Source organism: Aulonocara stuartgranti (assembly GCF_965226115.1).
Source record: "Aulonocara stuartgranti genome assembly, chromosome: 14".
NCBI classification, from domain to species: domain Eukaryota; kingdom Metazoa; phylum Chordata; class Actinopteri; order Cichliformes; family Cichlidae; genus Aulonocara; species Aulonocara stuartgranti.
Window position 1 is genome coordinate 16,404,412 of NC_138950.1, and position 15,960 is coordinate 16,420,371.

The 15,960-nt window shown below is 41.6% G+C and overlaps 1 protein-coding gene across 5 annotated transcripts in view; it reads right to left on the reverse strand.

Annotated features, from left to right (window-relative positions):
- The window catches only part of sipa1l3 (signal-induced proliferation-associated 1 like 3), a 92,445-nt gene that overhangs the window by 30,573 nt on the left and 45,912 nt on the right, over nt 1–15,960 (reverse strand). For 4 of the 5 annotated variants that reach the window (XR_014270932.1, XR_014270933.1, XM_082503410.1 and 1 more), the window contains exon 2: nt 6,534–6,616. The exons of the other annotated variant lie outside the window; for it this stretch is intronic. The gene's annotated coding sequence lies outside the window, so the exon portion shown is untranslated. The remainder of the gene's footprint in view (nt 1–6,533; nt 6,617–15,960) is intronic. 5 annotated transcript variants of the gene reach the window in all.

The following is a 15,960-nucleotide window of genomic DNA, read 5'->3' on the forward strand; positions in this document are numbered from 1 at the left end:
CATTAAGACCGCATTACTCATACACAACACACGCACATGGGCAACATCAACAAAACTCATTCACGGCAAACAGAATCTCCCTATCGTCATACAGCCGCGCGGATGTATCATGTCTTTGTTTTTACGGAACCACAGTCACTTCCGGCCCAAAGACGCCTGCTCTGATCATGCTTTCTGACAGAGTCCTTCCTCTTTCAGAGGGCTGTCCTGTGATCCACTGAGGCCCAATCGCAGATTATCCGCCCCAGCTGCCGGAGCGGTAGAATGGCTTCATTATATGTCTGAGGTGCCTGATGAGAGAAGCAATGTAGAGAGTGTGGTCTTCTTTATCAGTGACCTTTGCCAGAACACAGCTCCTTAGTGAGAAACACATCTGATTAAAGCTGTTCTCACACATAAACTCCGGAAAACACCGGGTGAATCAGGTCGGGACTTTTTCTGAAGTTGTCCTTTCTCACATTTACAAGGAGATGGTTCAGATCAGCTGTATTCTCATTAACAGGAGCTCCCAGAGTGAGTGAAGCCAACAGCATAGTGACTTAAACCTGCGTTCTTTCTAATGTGGATGCCAAATAACATCCAATCCTATAGAAGCTCTTGGTGCTCTGTGTTTATTGGTGCGTTTTCCTGGTTTATTGGTGTTTATTGTATAGGTAAGGTGTACTTTATTAATTTAGTTACTGGTATTTTAGGCCTTTGGCAGATAGGATAATGTGGACAAACAGAAAAGTAGAGAGACGTGTAGTTAGTTCAAGGTCTGGAGCAGAGTCAAACCCAGGCTGCTGCAGTAAGGACTTCAGCCTTTGAGGTGCCCCTCTGTGAGGTAATGCAGTGCATATGTGATCTACAGCCATGCTACAGGCACTGTGTGGCAATACTTGGTCACACATGTGCTACTAACATGCTGTTGGTTAGCATGTTTGATGTTTAAATACTGTAAATCTGCGAGAGTACTAACAGCTGCCGATGAGCTGTAAGCAAAAGTAGAGCTGAGGCTGATGGTAATGTCGTTAATTTTCTTAAATGCAAACTCTCAGGACGTCAAATTCTCAACTCAAAGTCCAAGTTTTTCTTAAGTAAATGGTACTGAGACAAAACAAATGCTGTTGCTGTGTGAGGAAGAAACCTCCCCATCACAAAGTAATTAGCAGTAAGGAGCTAATATATTGTATACCTGATGGTGGGAATCTTGAGAACCAGTTGTATTTAAAGTAAGAGAGTATTTTTAAAGCAAATCAACATAAATTGATCATTGACTGCAAACAAACAGGCAAAAAAGGAGACACACATGGGAGGAAAAAAAAAAGAAAAGACTTAATCTCCCTCCTCTTCAGTGAGAGGAGGGCAGAAACATCCAGCACAGTCTCTGGCACAGACTTCAGAAGATAAATAGCAGACATTTAATGCTTTTTAATTACTCACATACAGTAATTAGTTAGCTCAGGGATGTACCTCCCCTGTTCTGGCTCTCCCATTCACGCTCTCTCGCGCGCGCTCTGCTCACCCACTCCAGCTTGCCCAGCATGATGCAGGCTTGAATCGCGCACCGCAAACACACATCGAGGCTGGTAATTACACTGCTTAGATGGTAGTAATGACAGAGCTCGCAGAAGAGTGCAGCTTCCAGCGGAATGAGTGCAATCACTCTGGAGGAGGAGGTGCTGCTCACTGGTATGTCAAAGCAATGCAGGCAGACCTGAGATCAGAGTGAAATGTGACCGATAAGGAGGGATGAACCAGACGTATGCTGGCAACAAGAACAAAGACGAAGGGGCTTCTGATGATATAATAACAGGAGATAACGCGCCAAAAGACAAAAACAAACTCTCTGGATATAAAACATCTACAACACTTACAAACAGTGCAAACAACACTAGAGTGTGAGCTACATCATGGGGTGGTTTGACAAACAGATGGTGAAATGTATGACTGGCGGACAGGAGCAGAGTACAACATCTGGCATTCATGCCACCACGACTGCAAGAGAACAGGTCAGGCAAGAAGATGCCAGGTCTCGACTGACCCCAGGTTAGTCATTATTAACCTGATATGATATAGAAGTTAAACAAAACATCTACAGCTGATCTGAGACAGTTTGACAGCCCTAAAATCAAGCACAAAAACATGATACAAACATCTTTGTTAATTACTGGTCCTTCACTATCACATAACCTGCTTTCAGATAAGAAAATAAGGTGCAGTCACATATGGACAAGAGGAATGACTCATCAGTAACTCGTACATATTAAGAGAGATTGAGGAGATTTCTGCACACTGTCTTCTTTACTACAGCATCATTTATCAACTTATAACTTTTGAGTGTGTTCAGCCTGAAGCGAGTGAGTCATTGAAAAGAGGTGGTGACAGAGAACGTAAGCTCTCTGTCACGTATTTATATATCATTTACAAACTTTGTATCCTGGCTGACTAAATGAGGAACTGTCGTCGTCTGGGGTTTTTTGTCTGTGAATGTGTTTCAGACAGTGTTAATGGTGTGTGTTGTTTTGTACACATTTCGATGATCTGTACATGTGGGTGGAGTTGCACATTGATGTATTGTTGATTGTTGCCACCTTTGCCTATTAGAGGTTAGGTCCTGGTGGTGTTTTACATGACTATTGGAAACACAGAGGAAAGCCTTGTCAGTTTCTTCTTATTGCCTTGTAATAGCAAATACTTTATATGTGTAAGTATGAGAGCTGAAGTTCTCATTCATAAGCTGACACTTACATGGCTGAGCACTAGGGCTGCACGATTTTGCATAAAATGAGAATCTGGATTTTTTTGCTTAGAATTGAGATCACGATTCTCTCACGATTCTCTTTTCCAGTATAAATATTTATTGCACTTATTAACTGCACATCAACTTCGTAACAGTTGAGACTGAACATAAAAACAATAAATAAACATAAAAACAACAAATGTCTCACATTTTGTCGTTGCCGCAAAATGTTGTACTGCTTGTAATTCCGTCTCCACCGTTGCTCGACACTGCGTGTATTGAGCAGGTAGTGCAACAATAGAAAAATAGTTGCGGGACGGCACTGTGTAGCGTTTGTCTAGGGTGTTGATCATTTTCCTAAATCCCTCGTTTTGCTCAGTGTTGATGGGAGCCATATCTGTGGTCAGGTGATAAGTGATAGCCTCCGTAATTTCTTTGTGCCTGCGGGAGTTCGACGGGTATAGGGAAGCGCTGTATAAGGTTCCCGTTATTGATGTTTGGGTGGTTGACCGGGACGGATTTTCTCCTGTCACTTTCTCGTCATCCCTGACGTGCTCTCCGTTGTTTTTTCCCTGCCAATTTTAGCAGCCAGCTTCTGTACCACGTGGTATAAGGCTCCGCCCTTGTCATTTGTTGAGCAGGAAGAGTGAGCGCTTGTTTTCATGCAGATTACGTCCCGGATCAAAATGCGGTACAATCGTCGTCGTCTTTTTCTCTCTCTTTTTAAAAAAAATCGTCATTTGGAAATGAGATCGCACATAAGTATGAATTGAGATTGCAATTTTCTAACGATTAATCGTGCAGCCCTACTGAGCTCCCATTAAATGGATTATTTAGAGTTGAGCATGTTGGTTTTCTTGTTTGAAAAAGTATGAAGTGAAACTAAACTGAATGAATTTTTTGATGTAGGGAAAACAAAAGTGTGTTGATGCTGACCCGAATTTACTGACCTTTACTTCATTAAAAATTCAACTATGATCTTTTTTATTTAATAATTAATGACCGACAAAAAATTCTAGGGTGTTTGGTGTGAACACGAAGAAGAAGCATGGCCTAAAGGGCAGTCAGAGGATGAATTGAGGGGCTGCACTATAAGATAAACAGGCATTAATTTTGTCATGCAAAGCAACTCTTACAGAGTCCAAGAATAAAAATGGAGCTGGATATAGACGTAATACATCCACTTTAAAGGTGGCTTTGGTCAAAAATAACAAGCCAATAGTAAACTCTTCAATAAAAAGAAATCCTCAGTGGATTTCAGAAAGGTTGGTGCCATTAAAAGGGAGTGAGTGTGTGTTCAGTGTGTGTTCAGTGGACCGGACGGCGCTCTGCAGTGGAGGAGTCAGGAGGAGGCTACAGGATGTCTGCAGGTGTCTGCCTGCAACTCCCTGTTGAGACTGAAGAGGCAACCTTCTTTCCCTCCACAACAACAGATTTGATAACCAAATTTGATGTTGGCATACGTGGCAAATGGAGGCTCTGCTTCTGACAAGGCAGCACTGTCAAAAACCAGCTGTTAAAGATCCACATTTTCCTACAACAGGAAACATCCTCTAAGAAATAAATGTAAATCCAGCCTTGTTGTTCTGATATTATCCCAACAGACTGCACCCCATGACCTATTCCAAATTAGACCTATTCTTTACAGAGAAATCACATTCTTAATGTGAACCAGGAAACACTAAACAACAACAATACTTTCAAGGAAACACTTTAAACAACACTAGCATTGCAGCACACCAGGCTGGGAGGAAGCACACAATGTGTTGGGCTCATAGGTCCGTTTGAGTTATTTGTAGGAGACATCTCTATCTTACACTGAACTTTACTAAGCTGCAGCTCTTTCCTCTCCACTCACTTTCCTCCCCCAACCTCTCCTGACCCCACTGTCATTGTCGCCATTGATTTCCATCTACTTTGCTTTTGCTGAATCCCGCTGATGTCGCCAACGTCACTTCCATCTGCCTGTCTGTCCGTCAGGCTGCTGTCCCAGGACACTAAAGCAGCTCGTGAGGCCGAGGAGGAAGAGAAGCAGAAAGACTGGGGGTTGGGGTGAAAAGAGCTAGATTCATTTAGCACGCGCGCACACACACAGGCACTGATGTAATGAGTCTAATGATTTGCATCCAGTTGGAAGATCACAAATTGCAGCCCACACCGCGATTCATCGTTCACTGGTTTATCTGTGGTAGTGGTGAGAAAACGCAGCTGAACAGAAAGCTGAAGGGATTGTGCAAAAATCACAGAAGGGAGGTCAAGATGATTATGAAAGTATTCACATATTGCATCACTTGATGTTTCAATTGCCACTGCCGCAGAAAAATTTCTATGAAACAGCACCGCTCATTTCCACACAGAACATGTTAGTTCCCCTTTCTCTCAGTAGTCAACTTGCCAGGAGCTGATGATGACACTGATGATGATGATGATGATTCAGTGAACTGTTAAAGGGCATTTCAGGAAAAGTCCCTGCAGGAAAAGGGTCATGAACCTCAGATGCCAAGTGGAACCATGACAGCCTTTCTTAGCAAAAGCAGCTGACTTAACAGCTGTACTGAAAGATACAAGCACACTGTACCATAGTCTCTGCTTCTACATGTAGTTTCATGCAAAAAATCTGCCGCGTAATCAACATTTCTCAAAAGACACGTCATTTGATTTAGTCAGTTTGGGCTCTAAAACATTTTCTGTTCGCCTTAGGTTGCGCACTTGAAGATTAACTGATTAATCAAGAATAAAGACTTAGCTGTAGCCCTGGCACTTATCACTTTTCTGGGAAATGTTAGATTCATTTAATTTATTTAACTAAATGTGTGAAAAATCCAGATTCTTAACCGCACTGAAGATAAGATTATATCAGATTTATTCACAGTGAAGTAACACATTCACAGATATTAACAGGATAGCTACAGCGTCCATTAGAGATCGTGAGAATGTCTGTCTCCTGTAAGAACAATTATGAGGCGGTTTCATGTGCAACACAGAACCGAGTGCAGGCAAATAGTTGCGGGCACACTCAGCACACACACACACATCCTAACTTATTTACGTTTCTTTCCATCAAAATGTCACTAATAATATTTCTCCCTGATGAATCCACTGCACTTTTCTAACTATTTAATGTTGTCTTATGCTGTGTAAGAAGATCTGATATATGTGTAAATTGCAGCACGATGAAAAGTACATGTCAAGACTCAACTATATATTTTAAGAAAAAATTAGCCTGAGCAGTAACAAAATTGAATTTATGTTAGAAAAGGCTTTGTGGGTGAATGCAGACAGCTCGGAGACAAATCAAAATGCTTCCTGAAGCTAACAAAACAAAAGAGCTATAAATCAGATTCACACATTCATGACAACAACCAGAGTGAAACAGAGCAAAGCAGCTGTTACAGAAACCAGAGAGACGGCTATGGGACACTTCAGAGTGTTTTCTGACAGTGGCTGCATGTGTAGCCCTCCTTTATGCAAGCAGAGTACATGTCAAGTGACCTGCTTTCCATTATCAGTACAAAATGCAGATGAGGAAGTGCTTTATCTCCTAGAGAGCAGTGCAGAGCCAACAGCTCCCACCTCCACTGCAGAAAAATATTGAGGTTATCAAGACAATTAACCTCTGATCGAGTCTTTAAATCTCACTTTGCTTATACCCAAGAACTATGTTCAAACTCAACAATGGCTATACAACCGACACAAACATCCATTGACAGTAAACGGTTTCAGATGGCTCATGAATGTTTAGCTCAAGAATCAACATTATAAAGAATTAATTACCCATGCAGATACCCATCACCATTCATGCTAATTTTACCTTTTTTGCCCTCAGCTGTGCAGGCGAAGCTTGTGGTGATGTCTGACGTCACTGTGCAGGCAGAGGCGGCCCGGTTTTTCACTCTGTACAGACAAGGCACAAACATCTTATTAAAAAATGATACCAACTTCTGTTCGGTGTTACATAATTGTAAAGTTTCTTTTATAATGCCAAACAGGTGAGCCTAACTTGTGGAATAAAATGTGGCACGGTGTTTTCAGCTTTTTGCATGTCATATAATCTGTGTGTGGTACTGATAATGTGTGTATGTGTAGCTGTAATCAGTTCCACGCTCATCAGAGCATTCACACAGACTTCGTCTATTGCTTGTGAGGAGTACGAACAAAGAGGCTCAAGACGGTCTATCTGTATTGTAAACAAGCTGGCAGACTCCACAATCAGTCGTTATGGTACAATAAAAAATTATTACTTAAAGTGAAACCATTGTTTAATGAACCCATGTTTGTAATTGACTTCTTGGATAGAGGAGGGGAAATTATGTTGGATGATTGTTTTGCAGAAAAGCACAGCGCAGTTTGTGATTTTTTTCCACACATATAATCAGATTTATACAGCTAAATGGAAAAATGTTCCCAAGTACAGAGCCCTGCATCAGGGATACAACACGGAGGAGTGAGGAAAAAAAGAAGACTAAGACAATATATCAGCTATATTTTCATGCTAATGAAATATTTGCTTTTATTGGACATATGCGTCCCATGGAACAGTTTCTTTTTTCTATTTAGTTAAGTTTGTACTTTCAATCTTGAAGGCACTTACTGCTCGGCTTTGTCAAAAGGAAGAGGGGTCAAGTCTCCACTTATTTTAGTGTTTTAATGATTAATTTTGGCTTAAAGCTGAAAAGTATATAATTCAGATATTTACAGTTATCACTGAACTATAACAGTTTGTGATGTATGTCTTAGTCACACAGGCCTGGAGACTGGTCAGTGACACGCTTGCTGAAGGTTGCTGGCTGGAAATATGGTGCTGTTCCCAAACCCTCCTTGTGTCTGCTTTGGTTGACAGTAGACTGCCTCGGTCACCTGGTGGAAGGCACCAACTTGCCTGCAAACACTCACCACCATCTGCTCCCTCAGCAGTAATGAAACTGAAAGTGTGTAACATAAACCAGAAGCAAAGATTCTGAAGTAAAACTGGTGCCTCACCAGTGAAACCAACATGGTTCAAAAGGCACACTTTTAATTTGAAGGTGAACTCTTCAAAGTTTTAAAGCTACTTTATCGTTGAGTGTTTGCAGACAGGTCAGTCTCATTCACTACAGCAATCTGCTAGAGACCAAAGCATCACAATGAGGTTTCAGGTGCAGCACCGACCGATTTCACCTAGTGACTGCCAGCAACCATGATGCAGTCTTCAAAGAAGTTTGTATACACACAAGCAAGCAGGTATGCAAATACATTTAAAAACATCATTTAAAGTAGGCTTTGCAAAATTCTTCCTGGAAAAAGGTCTTGATCTGCACAGAGCCGTAAAGAGAAACAAACACACATGCTCCCTGACTTGATTAACTTCACAATCCACCTCCATCCTCAACCTCTATCTTAAACATAGATGGAAACACAGAAGATAAGTGGAGGCAAAGTGAAGGAGCTTAGTGCTCTGTGATTAGAGGCTAAACAATGAGAAGGAGGGCCCTTGAAGTAGGACATAAAGATAGGGGAGAAGGGGGGGCCAGAGAAGCAGCAGACATAATGTCCTGAGGGGCAGGCCCATTACTGTCTGGCAAATACAGTTCTGATCAATAATGATCAATCAGAGTACACTTATCCTGCCGCACAAAGCATAATCACACTGTCTTTGGCAGTGGGGGAGAGCAGGGGTGGAGCAGGGTCAGTGGTTGCATGAGCATCTATTTTACTACAACAGTGAGGGTCCTTAAAGCTAGCAGCGTCAGCACAGATTTAAGGCTCAGGCTCCACTCCACTGCACTGAAAATGAAATTAAACTCAAAGTGAAAACTTCCCAACCATGGAAGACTTTGCACCGCAGACCCCTGAAAGTAATTACACCTGCCTGTCAGTGTAAGACACTGTACACACACACACACACACACACACACACACACACACACCCGCGCGTGAACCCTCCCTCTCTCTCTGAAGGACACATTATAGCAGTAAAATCAAGAAAACACTCTCCCTAACATCTATGCAGAAGCATAGAATGAAAACTAGCTCTATGTTTACTGAGTACGCCTACACGTACACAGCTATTCACATTAATTTTATTCACAACTGGAAAAACAGCAGATTTATTAACCTTTTAATTTCCATTTTAACTTAAAAAAAATACATCCATGTGAAATAAACAAAGGAGTGAATATTTGGAAAACTTAAAGACAACAAAAGTCATCATCTTCTTCATCTGACAAAGTTGTACTGTTGTCAGAATGTTTCAGGGAACAGAGCTTTATTTGTTTTTCAAAAGTAATCTCACTTTTTACTGCAGTAAATTACATGAAATTTTATGTAAAGTTTGAGGAGAGGTGGAAAACATGAGCTGCACCACGTCGCATCACAGCAGGGAAACAAATATGATGACACTGCTGCATCAAGACCCAAACCACTGTGGGGGCTTTTTAAACTTTCTTTGTTAAACCAGACTTTCTGCCTCAGGCTCTGCACATGCTCACATGGAAGGGAGCATTTAATGCTTTCTTGTTACACAGTAAATGGACCTATTGAGAGCGGCATAGTACAGTCAGAGACATTATCAGAGGACAAGTAACAATGACCTACACAAACACAAACACACATTTCGACTGTCACTTATTTCTAACACACTTTAAAAATAGTACATAAAAAAGGCCATTTATGTCTAAAACTTTTCCACAGCTTAATGAAGCAGTCATGGGAATCGCATACGCCCATTCGTAGTGCAGTCCTCTTATAAACCACCTGCATGCCACAAAACACGTTAGTGAAAGGAGATGGCTCTGCTGCATTGTGTGGTCCAGTGGTCCTGATGAATGGCTGTGTCAGAGCAGAGCACGCTGCCGTAGAAGTTCAGAAAATCCAATGAATACCATGGATGAAGACAAATGACCTCGGTGGCCCCCACAAGCACCACATGTTCACACCACTAACCCTTCACATGCAGCAGAGAGCAGAGCTGAGCTAAGAGCAGGTGTTCACAGGTCCCTGCTGACCGAGGCTTTAGTTTTGTATATCTGCACGAACAGCAGTGGAGTCACTGTCTGCTTCTGTGATTGCTGCCAGAACAGGCCTGATCCCCCTGTGTGTACGTCTGTGTACATATGTTATGTTTTCAGGACAGTGGGATACAGACTTCAGTGTGAAGCTATAAATAAATAAATTCTGCTACAGACATTTCAGAGAAGAACAAGACATTTTACCTGCAGAAGATGTGCAGCAACCACTGATGGCATTAAAAGAGTGTGTGTGTGTGTGTGTGTGTGTGTGTGTGTGTGTGTGTGTGTGTGTGTGTGTGTGTGTGTGTGTGTGTGTGTGTGTAAGCCTGCACCGTCATTAGTATTATGTCGTGATTAAGATGGGATTAACACTGATGCAATTTTGCTGCGTCAGTGTTCCTTCAGAGTTAAGCCTACTGACGTTTTTACTGACACTGAAACATCATCAGTGTCTGTGCACATCGCTGCTCTTTTTCCACACCTGTGCATCAGATAATGTACAGAAGTTTTTCCCCACACTAGCCTCTCACTGCAGAAATTAACAGATTACCTAAAAATACCCAATATATGATAACTTTAATATAAAATAAAATTAATAAGGTGAAAGGTGAAATCAAGTTTTTTGTTAAAGCATAAAGATATTAATTTCTTTTGTATCCTACTGGTTTCTTTAATTAATTGATGTGTTTCACATGCATTTTTCCTTATGGCGATAAATATTATTTGAAAGTATGTAACTGGATGTAATTCAATATTTCTGCTGGTTTAATGCCACTTTGAGGAAGTTGGAATTGCTTATTTTGTCGGTTAGCAAGCAATTATTTAGCTTAGCTATAGCTAAAAGGAAATACTTTTTAAGCTTTTAGGCTTTTCCCAGTCAGTGCCATCATCTACATTGCTCATACACTGTAAAATATCTAGATCTAATATCTAGATTCCAGAATATTGTGTGTACGTTTTCATGTTTACATATCAAACAGGAGCCTGAAATGTGTAATGAGCTCACATGTTTCAGGACAGGGAGGCCCCCTACAGAGAGGGTGGACAGCCCCATTCACACTCTAATGCTTGGGAGGGGGAGACATGGCAGCTTCCCTTTTGCATCTCTGTTCCCATGCATGACCCCTCTTGTCTTCCTCTGCTTTAATTAATTCACATTAAAATGAAGCCGTGGGTGAGAAGAAAAGAAAAGGCAAGAAAAAAAAAAGGAGCCTGGTTTGCTTCCTTCTTCTATGTGTCACACGATAATGATGTATGGCTCTGTCCCACTGTCTTAAAAAGATATCACTGCATATGACAAATACATCAGGGTGAGAGCTGGGCTGGGCATTTAATCAATACGAATCTGAGACTGATGAGCCTCCCATGCAAATGTACCCATATGTATTTGCAGTGTAAGCGTGCTCAGTTTGCATTATTTGACACAAGCAGGGTATGACTCAGCTCACATCATGTCTAAGGAAATCCATCAATAGATTCAGGCTGTGACCATTTACTCAAAGCATTTTACGTTAAAAACACCCAAACTCTATCAGTCTTTATTTCCATAATGTTAAATCATGAAATAAACTTAAACACAACCAGGGCAACTCTTATCTGGCATCAATTACCCTAACATCAACAATCAGGCTAAGTGATCACATGCAGGTTTAAAAAAAGAAACTTCAAATCACACATTTCTTAATGTCTAAGAAGTGAATGAAGTCCACAGACTGTGGGCTTAAAGTCTGGGCAACACAGGAGGAAAATAAGCGATGAAGTCATGTGTAATACACAGGGGCTCCTTTTTACCAAAACCACTTGGAAATGTTGCTGTAGATGTTTAATCGCTATGCTGGTGCTGGTTGCTATAGGAACGTAAAGGTGCAACAGCGAGAAGATGTACAGTGTAGGCGGTCGGCTGCAGGCAATCAGGACACACAACCCGAGAGCAGAGCAGTAAATAATAAAGGCCCAGCACAGTAATGTAGATAACATGTCCATCAGCTGGTTCCACTCTCCAAAGCTGAAGATCTTTAAAGGCGCTGGAGTTGATCCTGTTATTTTATTATTTTACTATACTAAGACATGTTTTTTCCTTCCACTGAGGACTATATAGTCTGTCCATCTCTAACAACAATTTCTACATGAGCACCGAAGCAGGACTGCATGGCCTCTAAACTGTTGAAAAAGCCGAGTGGCAGAAAAGTGCACACATCAGCAGACTTCCAGGATCTGTTACTTGTTTTTGTTCCCATAACATAATTCAGCCTGGCAAATTCCTGACATTTTATAAGGATGGTCGTGAAGGACACAATCTTTGGTGGACTTAAAAGCCATACATCAAACTCTTGAGCTTGGCTTTTATATCTATAGCAGGGGTTGGCAACCCTGGAAAGGTTAACTGATGGCACGACAATAGCTGGACTGGCCATCGCGCCTTTGCCCGGTGGGCCAATGGTGATTTTTCATTTTTATGGGCCGATGATTTTTTTTTTTTTTGTAACAGTATAAACAATGAAAGGTGGTGGATTGGCCAGATGCTGGTTGATGTGTAAAAATAACTCAGTTCTTTGGTGGTGGCTATGGCGGACCTGCCACAGAGGCCTGCAGGTGGATGAGGGAAAGGGGAGGCAGGAGGAGAGACCCGAGGCGGCCACCGGTCTGAGTGTGGTGAACTGAACTTCAGGTAAGAAGTTATGACCTGCAGTCTATCTGGATCAGATATAAACCAAGTTTAGGTGGAGTTTATTTTCGTTATGCTGACTTTTTACAATCAGTTACAATAACTCGTACTGCGTACTAGCTAGCATGACGGAGTTTCTATACAGCTGGCTGGGTGCTATGATGTTACTGATATGAATAAAATAAAGTTCACTAAGGTCAGTTAGTAGAGTTGCCAACCATCCCGTAAAAAACGGAATCGTCCTGCATTCAGAGAAAATATTACGTGTTACGTATTGAGGTGAAAAGTATATGTGTCTCACACATATAGAAAAGGAACACAGTTTGTCCCGTACCTCAGCTAGAATGGAAAAAGACACAAAGCTGGAGTTATTCTGTGTCTTTATGCTGTCAGCTGCCCCTTCTCTCATTCTCTCCCCCTCTCTCTCCTGTTTCTACTTCAATCATGAAACTGATCAATGATCAGCTTTTGTCTCTTGTTTGTTTATCGCCAGAAAGAGGAAACCAGCGGATGTCGTGCTAAACAACAGCAGCATGTTCAAGCTTGATCAGCTGTTGTTAGAATTTATTTAATATTAATTTCTAGTATCAGCTGATGTTTGCTGGAGCCACAGCCGTAAAAGCTGCTGGTCATGATATCGGTTTGAATATGTGGTGAGAGGGAAACATGAAGATGAAACCAGGAGATGTCCTTACTGAATCATCAGAGCTGAACAGGTGATGGAGAAACAGGTTTACCTTTTAGGTGACATGAGTGAGTTGAAGGGAAATTATGAACCGTTTCTGAGAGACAAATAACACCAGGATACTTTTCTAAGTAGCTGACAGCTGGTAACTGTGCAGGGGCGGGTCTAGCAAAGCTTTGCCAGGGGGCCAGGTAGGGCATTAACAGGGAGAGGGGGACACAAAGAAATGTGTCTCTTTCTTATTCTCATTTAAAATGTTTAGCTTTTAATAATCAAAGTGTTTTTATTGAGTTTTCAGAAAGCATATCATTCATACAGAAAAGCTCGAACTCAAGTCCTACCGCACAGTGTAAGACAAAACTATACCCAGACAGAGGAAGAAAAGAAAAGGGAAAAAAAAAAAAAAAAAGGGGGGGGGGGGGGGGAGTTGCCAGTTATGGAGTGGAAGGAAACTCATCTTCAAAATAGGAAATGAAAGGCTGCCAGACCTTAAAGAATTTCTTGGTGTTGCCCTGTATAGTAAATCTGAGATGTTCTAATTTGAGGTGTGCCATCACCTCCTCCACCCAGCGTTTATGGGATGGCGGTGTTGCCTTTATCCAGTTAAGTAGAATCAATCTCCTAGCCAGCAATGAGGCGAATGCTATTGCCTTCCTCTGAGAGGCTGTTAGTTGAGTTTCCCTCGGTGCCACACCAAAGATGGCTGTCAGAGGCATTGGTTCCATATCCTTATTAGAAATGAATGAGAATGTTCTAAAGATGTTAGCCCAAAAGTCTTTCAGCCTGGAACAAGACCAGAACATGTGGCATAAGTTGGCTGGTACCTGTTTACATCTGGGGCAGGTCGGATCAGCCCCCTGGTACATTCTTGCCAGTTTCTCCCTTGACAAATGCAGTCTGTGCAACACCTTGAACTGTATCAATCCGTGTCTCACACATATAGAAGCAGAGTGTACTAGATCTACAGCCCCCCCCCCCAGTCAACCTCTGAAATGTCCAGCCCCAATTCTTCCTCCCATTTCCGTCTTACATTGTCCAGGGAGGGGGAAGCCACATTCTGAATATGTGTATATAGCGTGGAGATTGTCCCCTTAGCAGTCGGATCTGTGTCCATCAACTCGTCTATCCATCCGCTTTGTGGAAGCTCGAGGGAGGGGCTGAATGACTTTTTCACAAAGTCCCGAACCTGGAAATATCTAAAGTAATTAGTCTTGGAGGAGATTCCATAGTCCTTTTCCAGTTGAGCAGCAGACATAAAAGTACCATTTTTAAAAAGATGTTTGACACATTCCACCCCAGAAATGTTTAGCTTTTAATAAATAATTATCTGAATCTTACAACCAAAGTTTTTATCTGACATAAGATGTATAGAAATCATACATATACCAACAAGACAGTGTACATCCCTGTCACAGCAGCGTTTGTTTTTATTCAAAGGCTTTAAGGCTTTAATACCTGGTGGGCCGGTTTCTAGTCAAAATGCCCGGGCCGATTTTTTGTCCCAGTCCATCCCTGGGCATGGCACGCAGTGAATTAATCTCAGAAGGTACATTTAAAAAAGTAATGGCCGGGCCAGCGGTGCACATCGCAAATGAGCTTGCATAGACACATTAGTTGTGCCGCTTCTTAATGACGGTATCTTAGCTAACAACCCCAACTACCAGATTCAACTTGTAATTGGCTAAAAATAACTTATCCTACTGGTGAGAGGGACGTTGCTAGCTGGCAGTTTTTCCAAGCGATGTTGAAATTTCCACATTCCGACACTTCAAATGCTTCAGGAGCTGTCTGCTCAGCGCAGTATCAGCACCAAAAGAAATGCACGGATACATCTGTAGACTCAAGACTGATCAAACCAGAAAGCTTTAATGAGCAGCTGGATTTGTCTCGCATTAACTGGCTGAGTTAATGCCAGTTAATGCGACATCGAAATGCAGCTGATTGAACTGAAAACCTCAACTCTGTAGGTTGCAGAACTACGAACGCAGCTGGAATCCATAGCTGTGCGTGTTCATGGAGCTTGCATTTTCACCTGCTGGACATCACTACCTGACAAGTTTAACTGTCTTCAGAACATTGCAGAGGCCTTATTGACAGTATTTGGCTCTACATATCTGTGTGAGCAGATTTTCTCTCACATGAAGAGAGTCCTCAGGTAGCTGTCTGTCAGATGAAAATAGCTGCCCAAGCAAAATTGTCTTATTTTATTCATACACAACAGCAGTCGACTTTTGATTTTAAGATGCTACACAACTTTCATGCGCTTATTGCTCTGTGATGGAAAAATATTGACATGGAAAGATAAACTGGGGATGTCCCTGTGAACTACTGTGTTATTGTAGTACTTGGTAGGCTATGGGAAAACAGTCAAATAATTGTGCTTAGGAAGGTCGGTAACTAAGTGAAATGACCCTGACGTATCTGTGCTGCAGCCATAATAAGAGCTGGTCAAACCCCTCAAACACTAAGTAAAGATGTTTCACTTATTTTTTAAAATGAACTCATTCAGCAGATGATATACTGGACCATTTTTTATTAAAAAAATAAAAAAATAAATAAAAAATATGGCTGTCCCAACAGAAAGTGACCTTTTCTGCCTTCTTTCTTCCTAACCATGTAACTGCAATCTTTAGCCCACTGATCACGGTGTTTTTTCCTGCACAGAGAAGAGAGGTTTTAGTTACAGCCACACATTGCAATAATATGACAACTAGTTTTGCTGATTGGGATTTTATTTACCCAAGCATAACAGACATTTCTGTTTAACAGTCAAGACACATGAGCAAAGAGAAACCCTGTATATGTACTATAATGTTACCTTCACTTTTAGCAATAAAATGAGTATGGCTTCTTAGAGAGACCAGCCTGCATGTTCAGTGCTCATCTCATGAAAAAGGAATTT